Below are 15,054 nucleotides of genomic sequence, written 5' to 3' on the forward strand. Positions count from 1 at the left end.
TGATTAAAGTTTCATGTTTTTCACCCCATGCTAAATTATCCCAGTCAACAAATTTCCTTTGGCCCTGATCTGGCCCAAATCAACAGCTAAGATGTGGCCCAGATCAGTTAGTGTTCCCCAGACCAGAACTGGCCCACATCCTTTTAGCCAGAACTGAACCAAAATAGTGCCACAACTCCACCAAGCTTGAGCCAAGTAATACATTTTATGTGGCCCAGATGTGGGCCTTGTATTCAAGATTAGTTCGGAGTTCTGTGGCCCTTGTATGGTGTGTAAAGACTGATAAAGCCTTTTATCTCTTACACTGATTTTCAAATCTCCATCTGTCATGTGAACTGCAGTCTGTAGTAAAAAAGTTCCAAATAATAGTTTTTATTTGCAATATTTTAAACATTATAAATACATGTACAATGTTATAAAAGATTGCAAATAAAAGCTATTATTTTCAACTTTCTTTTTAATAAAACAAATAAATCTCTTTTACTCTCTCACATAAATCTTGTGCAGTGTGTTTTATCACATAATAATGTTATCCCAATAAATTCAGCCATCATGAATGAGCAGTTATACAAATTAAAACTCATCTTTAACAGAAAATTTGTTACATTTATCAAATCAGTCAACAAAAATGGTGCTTACAGTGTATTACCCTTGATGGAAATATCTAAACTGTTTTTACGCTGTTTATTTCAAAATGAAAGTGAAACTGAAAGTAACACTCTCCCGCTACCAATATCAACCAGCAGATGGCGCTTGGACACCACAAAAACTCAAACCGATTTATTATGTGCCACACATATTGCCATTTCCCTTGATTCAGCCATACCTTATTATTATTCAGTACATGTTTGCTCTTCTAAGATTACAACACAGTTATTTAAAATGGTAATAACATTTCACAATCAGACAGTTTTTATTTAGCTAGATTATTTAAAGCTTTGTTGGTAAGAAGGAATATTTTAAATTCAATACGAAACTTAACAGGCAGCCAGTGTAAGGAGGATAAAATTGGGGTGATGTGATCAAATTTTCTAGACCTGGTAAGAACTGCATTTTGTACCTCACAGCAAGAAGGTCGCTGGTTCGAGCCTCAGCTGGGTCAGTTGGCATTTCTGTGTGGAGTTTGCATGTTCTCCCCATGAGTTTCCTCCAGGTGCTCTGGTTTCCCCCAAGTCCATAGACATGCGGTATGCATACGGTGTGTGTAAATGAGAGTGCATGCATGTTTCCCAGTAATGGGTTGCAGCTGGAATAGCATCCGCTGCGTAAAGCATGTGCTAAATAAGTTGGCGGTTCATTCCACTATAGCGACCCCTGATTAATAAAGGGACTAAGCCGTAAAGAAAATTAATGAATAAATGAGTAATATCACACGAGTAGCAGTGCGATGTGGCCTTCTATCAGTTTTTGTATTTCTATTTGTTGTAATGGCCTGTTGTTATTGCAATAAAATAATTGCAGCCAAAGTAGGAACTGTTGAACCATATAGTGGCTGTTTTTGCACCTGTATTCTCTTCATTTGCATTCAGCAGAAGAAACTAAAACAGGTTTGGAACAAGTAGAGGATAAGTAAATGACAGAATTGTAATTTTTATGTGAACTACCCCTTTAATGCTTCTGTAAGTAAAGGTAAATTATATATTATTACTGGAGATATTGCTAAAGAATGGCAGGAAACGTGGTACACAGATAATAAGACGACAATTGATATGAAAAAAAGAAACCCTATATAGGCCTATAGTTGTAGAAATAGACAAGAAGAGGTCATAATTATGAGGATGAGATTTGGACTCAGATATTAATAGGAAGTAATGTGTTGTAGACATGCAAGCCATCATGAAGTGGATTAAAAACGTTTCTCAAAATTGTCTTAAATGTTTAGATTAAAGGTTTGTGTCTGAGTGTGAGTTTGAGCGAGAGAGAGAGAGAGAGAGAGAGAGAGAGAGAGAGCAGATATAGTGTAAAGTGAAAAACATGGGAGAAATGTATCAATAAGTCATGACTCCAACAGTAAGTGGCAAAAAAGCTAAACAAAAAAGACTTTTATTTTGGCGTGGCGTGTGACGTCATCAGGCGGCGCCGCTTCAGCGCTGGGATTCAGCTGGAGAAAGGTTTGTGTTTTAAAACATTTACAGATATAAACCGATTTAAAGATAAAGATCTAAAGTTTTAGGTTTTATATACGATGCTAAATTATGTTCCTGTTGTTGGAGATATTATTTTAACCCTTTATACAACGTAGTACTATTATATTCTCAGTAACCGAGGGCTATTGTTTGAATAAAGTAACAGAAATGTGTGTAATAAGTGTTTTAAAGAAACGTTTTACCTGATTTCTTTTTGTTAATTACTCTCATATAAAGAAACTGTTGAAGCAAGTGTTGAAGAGAAGTTATTTGGTTTCTGTTCATTTTTTTGTTTATTTTAATGAATAATAATTCATTTTGATAATAAACCAACATCACCTAACCCTACTTGCTATACACTTTTATACACATATACACTTATTTAACAACACACTTTACATGCCAATTTGCACATAACAGCTGCACATATAACGTTGTATATAGTAATAAACATGTACATACACTTGTCAATATGTATATTTGCACTCACTACTTACTTCTATTTTTTAAAATATATTTATTATCTGTTTTTTGTCCTGTCTCTGTAATCCTGTTGCACTGTAGAAGCTCTGTCACGAAAACAAATTCCTCGTATGTGTGAACATACCTGGCAATAAAGCTCTTTCTGATTCTGATTCTTAAACAGGACATTTTTATTTTGTTCATGTTAAACAGGATAAAGTGTCCAAACGCAGAGAAAAACTCCTGCTGAAGCGACTGATCTCCACACTGTTATAAAGATGGCGTTTATTAAAGTGGAGAGTGAAGATGTGAAGATTGAAGAAACATTCACAGTCAAACAGGAAGATCTGCAGGAACAAACAGGTTAGTTTTCATTCTCAAAGACCAACTCAGTCATTTGATCCTCATTCAGATATATTTTAATAATAAGAATACTAAATTAAATCCATCTTGCAGCCCTGAGTGTGCTGCCTAGTTCTCCTAAATGCACATAAGCACTCACTGAAAGACAGGAATGAGCTTCTTTCATCACTTGTTCTCATGTTTTTTGTCATTCTTGTATTATTATCTCTACTTTCTTAAGGTTATTGCTTTTCTTGTTCTCCTACTGTTTTTAAAGCGTCTTTGAGCACTGGCACTATATAAAATAATTAAAAACAATAAATTGAAAAAGTTTAACTCAGCTGACGATATTTGACCTACAGTATTCTCATAGAAGATATCTGCTATTACAGTGATGGTGTTGGCTTAGTACTTTCCATTTGCATATGTCACATTGATCACAATTTAAACTTTTTTATGGGTTTAAACTTGTTCCTAGTAGTTGTTAGTTCTCACAGATAGTATCTGAGTCAGGGCTATTGTGTTTAAACAGGGTTTCCGCGGGGTCTTATTAAAATGTCGTAAATTCCAAAATCAAACATTTAGGCCTTAAAAGTCTTTATAATTTACTAAAATATTGTGTTGTTATATAAGGTTATTTTAACTCAATTTATCATAATGGCTTAATTATTTTCCTTACAATAACATTTGTTTAAAAGTGCTCCATGTACTTACTGCTGAGGACATCAACCTGGATGATTGTTGTGCATAGATTTAGTTTATTATAGTTTTAAAAAATTTCTAAACATTTGTTAATTTTTTATTATTTTTTAAAGCTTATTTTGGAAAAAAGTGTATGGATATAAGTAAAGCTTGCTTGTTTTTACTCAATATTTAAAATCTTTTGCTAAGAAATAACTAAAATATAATTTTAATATTATTATTTTTTAATTATTGTATTATTAAATGTATAATACAATAATTGTTGTATTATTAAATTACATTATTGTATTATTAAATGTATTAAATAATAAAAAAAAATTTGATAGGGCAAATTAAAATCTTTTCCATCTGGGCCATGAAATTTCAGTCATAATGGTCTTTAAAAGTCTTACATTTAACTTGGTGAAACCTGCAAAAACCCTGGTTTAAAGTATGTCGGAAAGCGTGGATGCCCCCAATATTAAATATGCTGAATGAAATGGACACTAAAATAATTAGTTATTATAAAACATTGTACAGTAATCTACACTTTATGATGATGTTGAGGGACGACATGAAGCAAAACAAACAAATTATAGTGGAACAATAACATTTAGCATTGCACTGACTACAACTGGCCAACAAACTAGTCTAAAAATGACTTTTGCTGCTTAAGAAATGGATTACAGCATGCTGATGATATGCAAACATATCAGTGTAAAGTTCATCAGTATTGACCATATTCTTCACGTACCAACAGGAGGCGCCATTGGAATCTTTTTGCTTGAGATTTTTTTTTAAAGAATTAATTTTTAGATTGTAAAAAGAGTGTTATGCTGCTTAGGCATGGGACGGTAACCGTTTTCAAGGTCAACCACAGCTTAAAAAAAGTCACTGTTTTTAAAATCACCAATATTTTCTGTTGTACCGTTTCAACTTTTTTTTTTTACATTTTGTTTTAAGTTTTTCAGGACCGCAGTATCTCCAGCAGAAAAGATATCCAAAGACGCCATTTTAAATTGTAAAGAAACTGTGTTTATGAAACAAATGAAGACAGCAGAAGTCAATGATTCATTTGAATGATTCAGCCTGACATGTTTACTGCTCCAAAACACTTTCAAAGTTTCTCAAAAGTAAATATATTGTGTTCAAAGAGGGAAAAGTGTTTGTTTTTTACCCAGACATTTAAAAAGAATATATTTTAGAGCAGTTATCACAGTGCTGTGAAACCGTGATATTGTTATTAAAGGTTATCATTCTGTCAGATTATTTTACTGGCCCATGCCTAATACTGCTTGATGTTGCAAAGTCATTCATTCATTCATTCAGCCGAAGAAGTCTATGGTCCAGCGTATGGTCAAACATGCAAAGTGTCACAGAAAAAATCACTTCGGCAGGATGTGTAAAACTGGACACAGGGGCAGAGTGCAATGTCATCTCACACAAAGACTTTCAAGTGATTGTAGGTGAAACTAAATCACTGAGCAAGTCTAACTGCACATTAATTGCATATTCTGGCCACAAGCCAAAAGGTACCATAAAAGTCACCTGCCAGTTTAAAGACAAAGAAGCAGAGATTGAGTTACAGGTAATAGAGAATGACTTGCCTGCTATCCTGGGGAGATCTGCGTGCACTGATTTAGGACTTGTTCAGAGAATCTACAATGTAGTCTGTGATGAAAACACAGATGTACTGAAGGAGTTTGAAGATGTGTTTACTGGTTTAGGGTGCATACCAGGCGTGCATCACATCCAGATTGATCCAAGTGTGGCTCCTGTGATTCATCCTTCCAGAAAAGTGCCAATAGCACTAAAAGAAAAAATAAAGTCAGAACTAATAAGAATGGAATGTCTTGGAGTCATTGAGAGACAGACAGAACCCACAGAATGGGTCAATAGTATGGTGACTGTTGTAAAGCCCAACAAAATTTGCATCTGCATTGACCAAATGGACTTGAATAAAGCCATAAAAAGACAGCATGTTCCACTCAAAACAATTGAAGATGTAGTGAGCGAGATGCCAAAAGCAAAAATTTTCTCAGTACTAAATGCAAACCATGGGTTTTGGCAAATACAATTAGATGAAGAAAGTTCGAAGCTTTGCACGTTCAATACACCATTTGGAAGATTCCGCTTCAAGAGGTTGCCTTTTGGAGTATCTTCAGCTCCAGAAGTCTTCCAGAAGTGCATTGCTCAAAGACTACAGGATCTGGATGGAGTGGTGAATGTCATGGATGATATACTCGTGTGGGGAGAAAATGTGGAACAGCATGATGTGAGTCTGCAAAGTCTTATTGAAAGAGTGAGGAGTGTTAAGCTGAAACTAAATCGGGAAAAGTGCAAATTCAGGATAGATGAAGTACAGTACATTAGTCATGTACTAACTGGAGAAGGTTTGAAGCCAGACCAGGAGAAGATTAAAGCCATTGTGAAAATTCCCAAGCCGCAAGACAAATCTGCTTTAATGAGGTTTCTTGGAATGGTACAATACCTCGCAAAATTTGTTCCGAATCTGTCTGAGACCAGTGCAATGGAGTTTTGAGAAACTAAAGACACAGCTGAGCGATGCACCATTTCTTAAATATTATGATGTCAACAAGGAAGTGACTCTTTCTGTTGGTGCTAGTTCAGAGGGTCTGGGAGCAGTCATCCTCCAAGAAGGACATCCTGTGGCATATGGTTCAAGAGCTTTAACTGACTGCCAGAAAAGGTATGCTCAGATAGAAAAAGAGCTGTTAGCCATCGTATATGGTTGTGAAAAATTCAGCCAATAGCTATATGGAAAGGCAGTAAAAGTGCAGTCAGACCACAAGCCGCTGGAGACAGTCTTCAAAAAATCTCTACAGAAAACCCCTCCTTGCCTGCAGAGGATGTTGTTGAAGCTCCAGCTGTATGATCTACAGGTGTACTACAAACCTGGAAAGGAACTGAAAATAGCAGATACACTGAGCAGAGCCTATCTAGATGAAGAGACAGAACAATTGCTAGATAAAAACCTAGAAGTGCATCAGTTGACAGAATGTCTGCCTATTTCTGAAGAGAAATTAAGAGAAGTCAAGGAAGCTACTGCAGGGGACAAAGAACTTTGTACTGATGTCAGTAGTCAAATCAAGATGGCCCAAACAAGTAAAAAAAGTAGCAAACTTTCAAAGAAGAACTGACCATTTCAGAAGGCCTGCTGTTCAAAAATTCAAGATTAGTAATTCCACACAGCATGAGAGCACTGATGCTTAAGAAAATTCAAAAAGCTCATCTTGGTGTGGTGAAATGTAAGGAGAGAGCAAGAGATGTGCTGTTTTGGTTGGGAATGGGAAAGCAAATTGAAGATGTAGTGTTAAAATGTGCTGTTTGCAGTACTTTCAGAAAGAGTAACACCAAAGAGCCGCTCATCAACCATGAGTTGCCAAACCGCCCTTGGGCAAAATTGGGAGTTGACATTTTTCATTTCAACCATGCTGACTAACTGTTGTGTGTAGATTATTTCTCCAAGTTGCCTGAAATTGCAAAATTAACACCGACAAGTCAACATGTCATTACAGCATTGAAGTCGATTTTCGCTAGACATGGGATTGCAGATGAAGTAGTCTCAGACAATGGACCACAGTTTGTGAGTGCACAATTCAGAAATTTCCAAAATAAATGGAAGTTCATGCAGTCCACATCTAGCCCCAGATATCCACAATCTAATGGCCAAAGCGAAAGAGCAGTACAGACTGTTAAAAATCTGCTCAAAAAGGCACAAGAAAGTCAAGGAGTGAGACCCACATGTTGCTCTTCTTGAGTACAGAAATTCGCCACTTGATGGAGTGAACTTTTCTCCAGCACAGCTTCTCATGGGTCGCCGGCTGAAAGCTAAACTGCCAACAGCAGGTATGTTGTTTCAACCTGAGCTGCAAAGAGGAGTTCTGAAGTGCCTAAAAGACAGACAGAGAAAACAAAAGTTTTACTTCGATCAAGGAGCAAAATGTCTACCTGCACTGATGAAGGAAGGAGAAATTGTGAGGATGAGCAGACAGTCAATGGCTACCTGCTGTGGTGGTTAGAAAGCATGAAAAACCAAGGTCATATCTGGTTCAAACACAGGATGGAGAAAGGTTTAGGAGAGATCAAAAACACTTGCTCAAGACAAGGGAGATCAGCTTCCAGAATTCACATATTTTGGACTCCAGTGACAAGTGGGTGTGTTCCAGATGTGATTGCGTCAGTGCCAGTCTCTACATATGGAGGACTGTCTTCAGTGCCTAAACTTGATACAGTCTGTTAAAGTAACTCGTTCTGGCAGGGTGGTTAGACCACCAAAGCGTTATTCCTGTTGAAATGTATCAAGTTTAACTGTGAAAAGTTTAGATTGGTTAGTTTGTTAGAGTCTTAGGAGAGTTGATGCATCTTCATTTAAAACAAAAAAAAGGAAGATATGATGAATTCTGATGTACACCACTAGACGGTGCCCTGTACTTGTGTATGCTGTGAAGCACTATGTACATGGAGTGTAGAACAAGAGAACCTCCGGCTAACTAACAACCTCGTCTGCTGTCTTTATTTAATATTCTATCCTCTTATCTAAATAGCTTTAAGAGTCTACAGAATATAATACAGATATGTCTCCTGTAAATATACAATATCAGATTTTAACTTATTAAGATATGCAAACACCTTGTTTCGTTTCACTAGGTGATTTAGCCCCCGCATATTATAACTGGTAAAGTTTGCCTTTACTCCACCCATTTTTATGGAGGGCTATCGAAAACATTTATTAGAAGCATCTGAAAGGTATCTGTGGGTTTTGTTTGTATGGGGGTGTGTACAAACAAGGAAAGGAAAAGGAAAAAAGGAAAGCAAAAAAACAACAAAAAAGGGGTGATCGCACATACACTTATAAACACGAAACAACACAATATTGAAACCTTGTGTATAAACTTACACACACTTCCAGCTACTCCCACTCTTAACTAGCTGACCATGTGGGACCTCACGTATAAAACAAAACCATTTGAACAGCTCTTGATGTTTCACTACAAAGCTACCCCATTATTGACAAAATATACTTCAGAACTAGAAATAACAACAAACATACATGTGCTATAGTGGTAATTTAAAGAGCCCCTATTATACATGAAATAGGGTCATATTTTGGTTGTAAGGGTCTTCAACAACAGTCTAATATGCATGCAAGGTCAAAAAACACTTTCATGGTCTTATAATCTGCATTTATTTTTACCTAATTATCCCAGCGACTCCCATATGAATCCTTCAGCGATTCATTTGTTCTCAAACCCCTCCTCAGCGCGAAGCTGATTGGACCGATGACAGCCTGTTTAAAAGTAGTCACAGTGCACACACGCTTCATAGTGTAAGGCGTGGATTGTGGCTGCCAGTGGGTGAATGTAAATACAGACGATGGACTTGAAAATACTGACGACTAACTATTTTATTGAGCAAAACCTCCAAGAACTGGCAAGGAGATCTCCTAGCCCGTCACAGTCTACCTGCTGTTTTCACACAGACTCTTTCACACACACGCACACACACACACACACACACACACACATTACCCTCCTCCTCAGAGGGCACAACACACACACACATTACCCTCCTCCTCAGAAGACACAACAGGGCCGGAGCAAGCTGAGCCGCTCTAGGCAAAGGACAATCACGCCACCCTCAAACCGAAAGTGAAAACGAAAGTGACCCGTTGGCAAAGTGAAGACCGGGGGGCAGGGTGGGAGTATCGTGGATGAAATTTAAAGACTGGGGTGGGGTCGCGGATATAACTGAGGACGCGGGTGGTAAGGAAGGTGTCGCGGACGCCGCTCTCTCTATTCTGCCGCCCTAGGCGCGAATATAACTGCTGAGGACACGGGTGGTGAGGGAGGTGTCGCGGATGCCACCCTCTCTATTCTGCCGCTTGCTGGGTGCAATTTAGACAACTCACCTCAAACCTGAGCTTAAACTATTTTGAAGCTTGACCGTTGCATGCATGTAGGAACAGCTGAAGATCCGTAAACAAAGCGGTACGCGTTGCGTTTTCAACGTGGCTTTACACGCAATATGAGAATACAAAGAGTTTACTGGATACAGTACACGTGGTTACAAGTAACAAAACACAACTAAATACATAATGTGCAAGCTAGCGTAAACGAGGCAACAATTTTAATCGCACGTACTTACACTTGTGAAATGGGGGAAGAAACTGATCCATGATGCACTGATCCATGTTCTGACAGTCTTTACTGATCCTTCCTTTAACAAACGGCCAATGAAGTCTTCTTTGTAAGCATGTAATTTCCAGAAGCACTCAAACTGCTCAAGGCTGGGCTATATTGCTGAGGTTTCACCTTTGGGTAGACTGTCAATAATATCCATCTGCACAGCGTGACTTCATTCGACCGGTGTGTGTGTGTGTGGCTTTTTTTTCTGTGTTAGTGGGCGAGGCCACAGATTTCAAATGTCCCAGGTTTGTGCGCGCAACTACTTGTGTTTCGTAGTCGCGTCATTACGAAACACCTAATGACTCGTTATCAAGACGACTCGTTTAAAGCACTATGAGTCAACTCTTTTATAGAGGAATCAATAGTTTTAAACACTGTGCACTTACAGATTTAAGCCTTAGCTGGATATTTCACTTCACTAAGAGCTGCGTTACACGCTACATGGAAGGGCATTTTCAAAAACCCATAATATGGGCTCTTTAAAAGTCAACTGGAGAGTGACATTAACATTTGTATTGTCTTTGACAGCCCAGTGTACTGCCGTGATTGCCTTAATTTCAATGGCTTTCTTCAAAATATTGTCTTTTTCGGAAAAGTAGTGGCATTTAATCACGAAGGCGCGTGGCGGTTCCTTGTTGTCCACTGGTTTACTGCGTAGAGTGCGGTATGCCCAGTCCCGAAGTAAAGTGCTCTCGAGGTTCAGGGTATCTTTCAGGAGCCCGGCTACAAATTTCGTCACGCGTCTGCCGTGCTCCCGTCCTTCTTTAATTGGCGTAATGTGGAGATTTGAGCAGCGAGACCTCTCCTCAAGATCTTCGCTTCAGTCTCAGCAGAGCCAGCTCCTTTTTCACTATACTAAACTCTTTTTCCAGGGTAGTAAGAGAGTCGGAATATCCACCCAACACAGACTCCAGACCAGTCACTCTTTCGCTGCTTCCACTCTGACGTTAATATGCTCCACAGCATTACGTATCTCTGTTTGAAGCTGGTCAATATGGTTTCAAAGTTCATTTGACTGCGCAACGGCCTTTTCCTCAATTTTAGCAATCAAATCGCCCTTTAGTGCATCAATAGCTTGAAGGACCATACTGTTATCATTTGCCGGAGCCATCTCTTTCTTAGACGCACCTTGCTCTTCAGGGTTAGCATTAGCATGGAGACTAGTAGCGGACTTCGCCTACTAACAGTTGCTTCGGCCTTTATTCATCCTGATTCAAGTTGAATTATGCTCAGAACAGCTAGACTCTGACACTTAAAGCTTATATTCCAGTATAGGTAGGTTTAAGGTAAAATATTTAGGATAAGAGCAATATTAAACAAAATTTTACGTTTCACGTGAGGACCTCAACAGTTTGCGTCTTTGCATGGCGCCGCTCCAACCGGAAGTCCAAAACAAACAATATAACAATAATCACAATGAAACACAAAACCCTCAGCACTTATAACTCAAATGAAAGTGAAAGAAAAAAATGCAAATAATTTCAGGCCAGCAGATTCGTCACATTTAAAAACAGGGAAAAATCATACTGATGATAATAATAGTACGGAGAGAAAACTAAATAAGAGGAATAAAATAAGAATTTGGGCAAAGAAAAAAAATATTTTTTTGCTTCTTACCCATGGAGCGAAGGGGTCAAGGGACATAAGAGGGGAATGACGAATGTGGAGGTGTGGATGTGAAGGTTGAGGGCATCGACAAACCCAGCCGGTGAGTCGGCTGCTGACTCTATGCTAGCAAGATAAATTGGTAAGTTGATTTTGTTCAGGACAGTACACTGCACTAAAGTCTTTGGTGACGCACTCGTTCACAGACGTCACAAGCACTTCAGTTACAAGACAGCGGTCTTTGTCCGTTGCTTCGATACGTACTTTAGCTTTTTGTTTCTCACAGCCAGTCGTTAAGTTTACACTGCTCGTCTCGACTCAGATTCTCTACTCGTTTTCCCGCACTGCAACAGTGCAGTCAATTTTTCTTTCTTTCACCGCATAATGCTGCCCTCTTCAACTCTTCTCCTCTTCCTTTATGCTCTCACCCATTTCCTTTTTTGCCATCCCATGGGTGAAGACCAATTAAACAATGTTGACTGTCATCACAGAAAACGTCCTGGTTACGTACGTAACCCACATTCCCCGAATAGAGAACAGAGACATGTGTCTGTATAAACAGACTTTGGGAGTACTTTAGACGACCAAACACTTCAGAAGATATGAAAACGGGCCAATGAAATGCCAATTGAATTGGCGGAGCTTAGGTCCACAGCTGAAACTGATGAGCCAATTAGGGCTATATCAGTCGGCTGCTGGAGCCAGCTCATCAGAATTTACCTGCTGAAGAGCCGATCGCTCAGCTCCCAGCTGGAGACTCAGGTGCTGTGGCAGTGGAGACACACGTCTTCGTTGCCTATTTGCCAGGCCAAAGTGTGAGCGCACTGACATCACCAAGAGCGCAACCTTCCAACATCCCCTAGGCCCAACATATTACCATTACATGGGAATTTAAAGTTTTAAATAGCGTTCGTAAGTGTGCTTTTACCTAGCTAATATAGACTAGGGATTTTTAAAAATACGATAGTATGTTGGGAAAGGGTGCCAGTCCCCGAAGGGGGAGGACGCAGCAGAGACCACCTACTAGCCTAGAAGGGGAGACCTGATGGTAAAGAGACATATGGACTAGCCCTAATGAGGGGGAGTGCTACATATGATAAGCTGGTTAGCTGTTTAGGGAAGACACGGGACCGCCTAATAATGGGGAACACCGTGGTAATAATGCATATGGCATAACCAAATGGGGATGCACATAGCTGGCACCGATCCTCAATATGCGTGTAGACCAAATGGGTATACCAACCGCACACTGAGCCATGCACTCAACTCCTCCGCTAAGTCGATGCTGGGGGCCTCGGAGGAATTCTCAAGGGTTCACCTGGGATGGGGCACTGACTAGTAAAGTAGGAAAAGCCCACGCATCTCCGGGTTAGGGAGCCTGGCGCAGCAAGCGTTGGTGACACCGAGCTTAATTCCTCCCCGATTGATTGGGATTACCCAATAACCGGGAGGACACTGGCTCCACTCGGAGGTTATAAAACCTCGCAACTGTATTAGGTGTCGCCCAACCCGCAGCTCTGCAGATATCTGTGAGAGAGGCGCCGCGTGCTAACGCCCATGAGAAAGCGACACCTCTAGTAGAGTGCGCTCTCACGTTAGGGGGGCGCAGCTCGCCCTAGCATTGATAAGCGAGGGCAATGGCATCAACTAACCAGTGGGCCAACCTCTGCCAACCACCATAACAGATAAAGAGCTGTTTACATGATCTTACATTTTGCATTCGTTCCACGTAAAAAGCGTGAATGGGACAAAGCAGTGATTGGGCTGGGTCTGCCTCCTCCGCATGCAGTGTTTGCAGGTTCACCACCTGATCTCTAAATGGGGTGGTAGGAACCTTGAGCACATAGCCAGGTCGAAGTCTCAGGAAAACGTGAGAGTAACCCGGCCCGAATTCAAGGCACGATTCGCTGACCAAAAATGCCTCCAGCTCCCCAACTCTTTTGAATGACGCCAATGCGATCAGCAGAGCTGTCTTTAATGACAGAATTTTAAGTGATACCGAATCGAGTGGCTCGAACGGAGCTCCCTGCAGACCCGCCAGGACTATAGAGAGATCCCAAGAGGGCATGAGAGGGGGGCAGGATGGATTTAATCAGCGCGCGCCTCTGAGGAATCGGATGATTAGATCATGCTTCCCGAGCGTGTTGCCGTATACCGCGTCATGATGAGCGGAGATCGCAGCCCCGTAAACCTTCAGTGTGGAGGGTGACAGCTTGCGCTCCAGCTTATCCTGAAGGAAGGATAACACAATGCTAATCTGGCAAGTTCGGGGGTCTTCTCGGCGAGAAGCGCACCACTCAGAGAATAGACTCCACTTCAGGGCGTAGGCTTGCCTTGTAGAGGGTGCTCTAGCCTGAGTGATGGTTTTAAGTACCGCGGGCGGTAAGTCACCTAAGTCCTCCGCGCTCCATCTATGGACGTCCCTGAGAGAGGAGGTCCTCCACTAGGCAAATGCACAAAGGAGGGGCCACCGTGAGGAGTGTGAGTTTCGAAACCCAGGTCCGGTTGGGCCAGAGGGGCGCAACAAACAAGACCTGCTCCTCGTCCTCCCTGACTTTGCACAAAGTTTGTGCGATTTGACTCACTGGGGGAAACGCATATTTGCGCGTGCCCGATGGCCAGCTGTGAGCCAGTGCATCCGTGCCGAGGGAGGCCTCGGTCAGGGAATAAAACAGCTGGCAATGTGCGTTCTCGGTGGAAGCAAACAGATCGATCTGGGCTTCCCCGAAGCACGCCCATGTCAGCTGGACCGAATCGGGGTGAAGTCTTCACTCTCCTAGGGACACTAGCTACTGTGAGAGTGCATCAGCTGTACAGTTGAGCTCGTCCGGAATGTGAATGGCAAGCAGCGATTTCAGCCTCGTGTGACTCCAAAGGAGCAGACGGCGAGCGACCTGAGACATGCGGCGAGAGCGTATACCCCCCATACGGTTGATATAAGCCACCGTCGTCATGCTGTCCGTCCTGACCAGCACGTGTTTCTGCTCCAGCACCGGAAAAATGCGGCGGAGAGCCAGATACACTGCCAACAGCTCCAGGCAGTTGATATGCCAATGCAGGCGGGGTCCGGACCACTAACCCGCGGCTGCATGCTCGTTGCACACGGCCCCCCAGCCCGTGCTGGAGGCATCTGTCATTACGACAACATGCCTGGATACTAGCCCTAGGGGCACTCCGGCCCGTAGAAAAGCCAGATCGGTGCGGAGACACAGCGGAGTCCAATCCCACGGCCGAAGCAGCCCGGGATAACAGGGCTAACATGTCCAATTCCAGATCCAAAACCTCACTGACAACCCCGGAGGTTGGCAGGGGGTCCGGATCTTCATCAGAACATGTCAACGCGCCCTCAGATGCAGCGATGGACATCACATCCCTGGTATCATCTAATGAAAGCGCGGCCAACCCGGAGGATGGACCAGTGCTCGCAATTGAAGCAGAAACAGAGCACACTGAGAAGTAGCGAGGGGTCCGCGGACCTATAGGTGACGGATTAGCCCCCACTGTAACCCTCAGGCATGCCCAAGTTCTAACTGCTTGGCGGGGAGCAGCAGGGGTGACTTGCCCAAATAAAAGAGCTCGCAACAACCTCAGTTGCGCAACAGTCAAGCCATCGCAATGCGGACAAGGAC

Source organism: Danio aesculapii, chromosome 4 (assembly GCF_903798145.1).
Source record: "Danio aesculapii chromosome 4, fDanAes4.1, whole genome shotgun sequence".
NCBI lineage: Eukaryota > Metazoa > Chordata > Actinopteri > Cypriniformes > Danionidae > Danio > Danio aesculapii.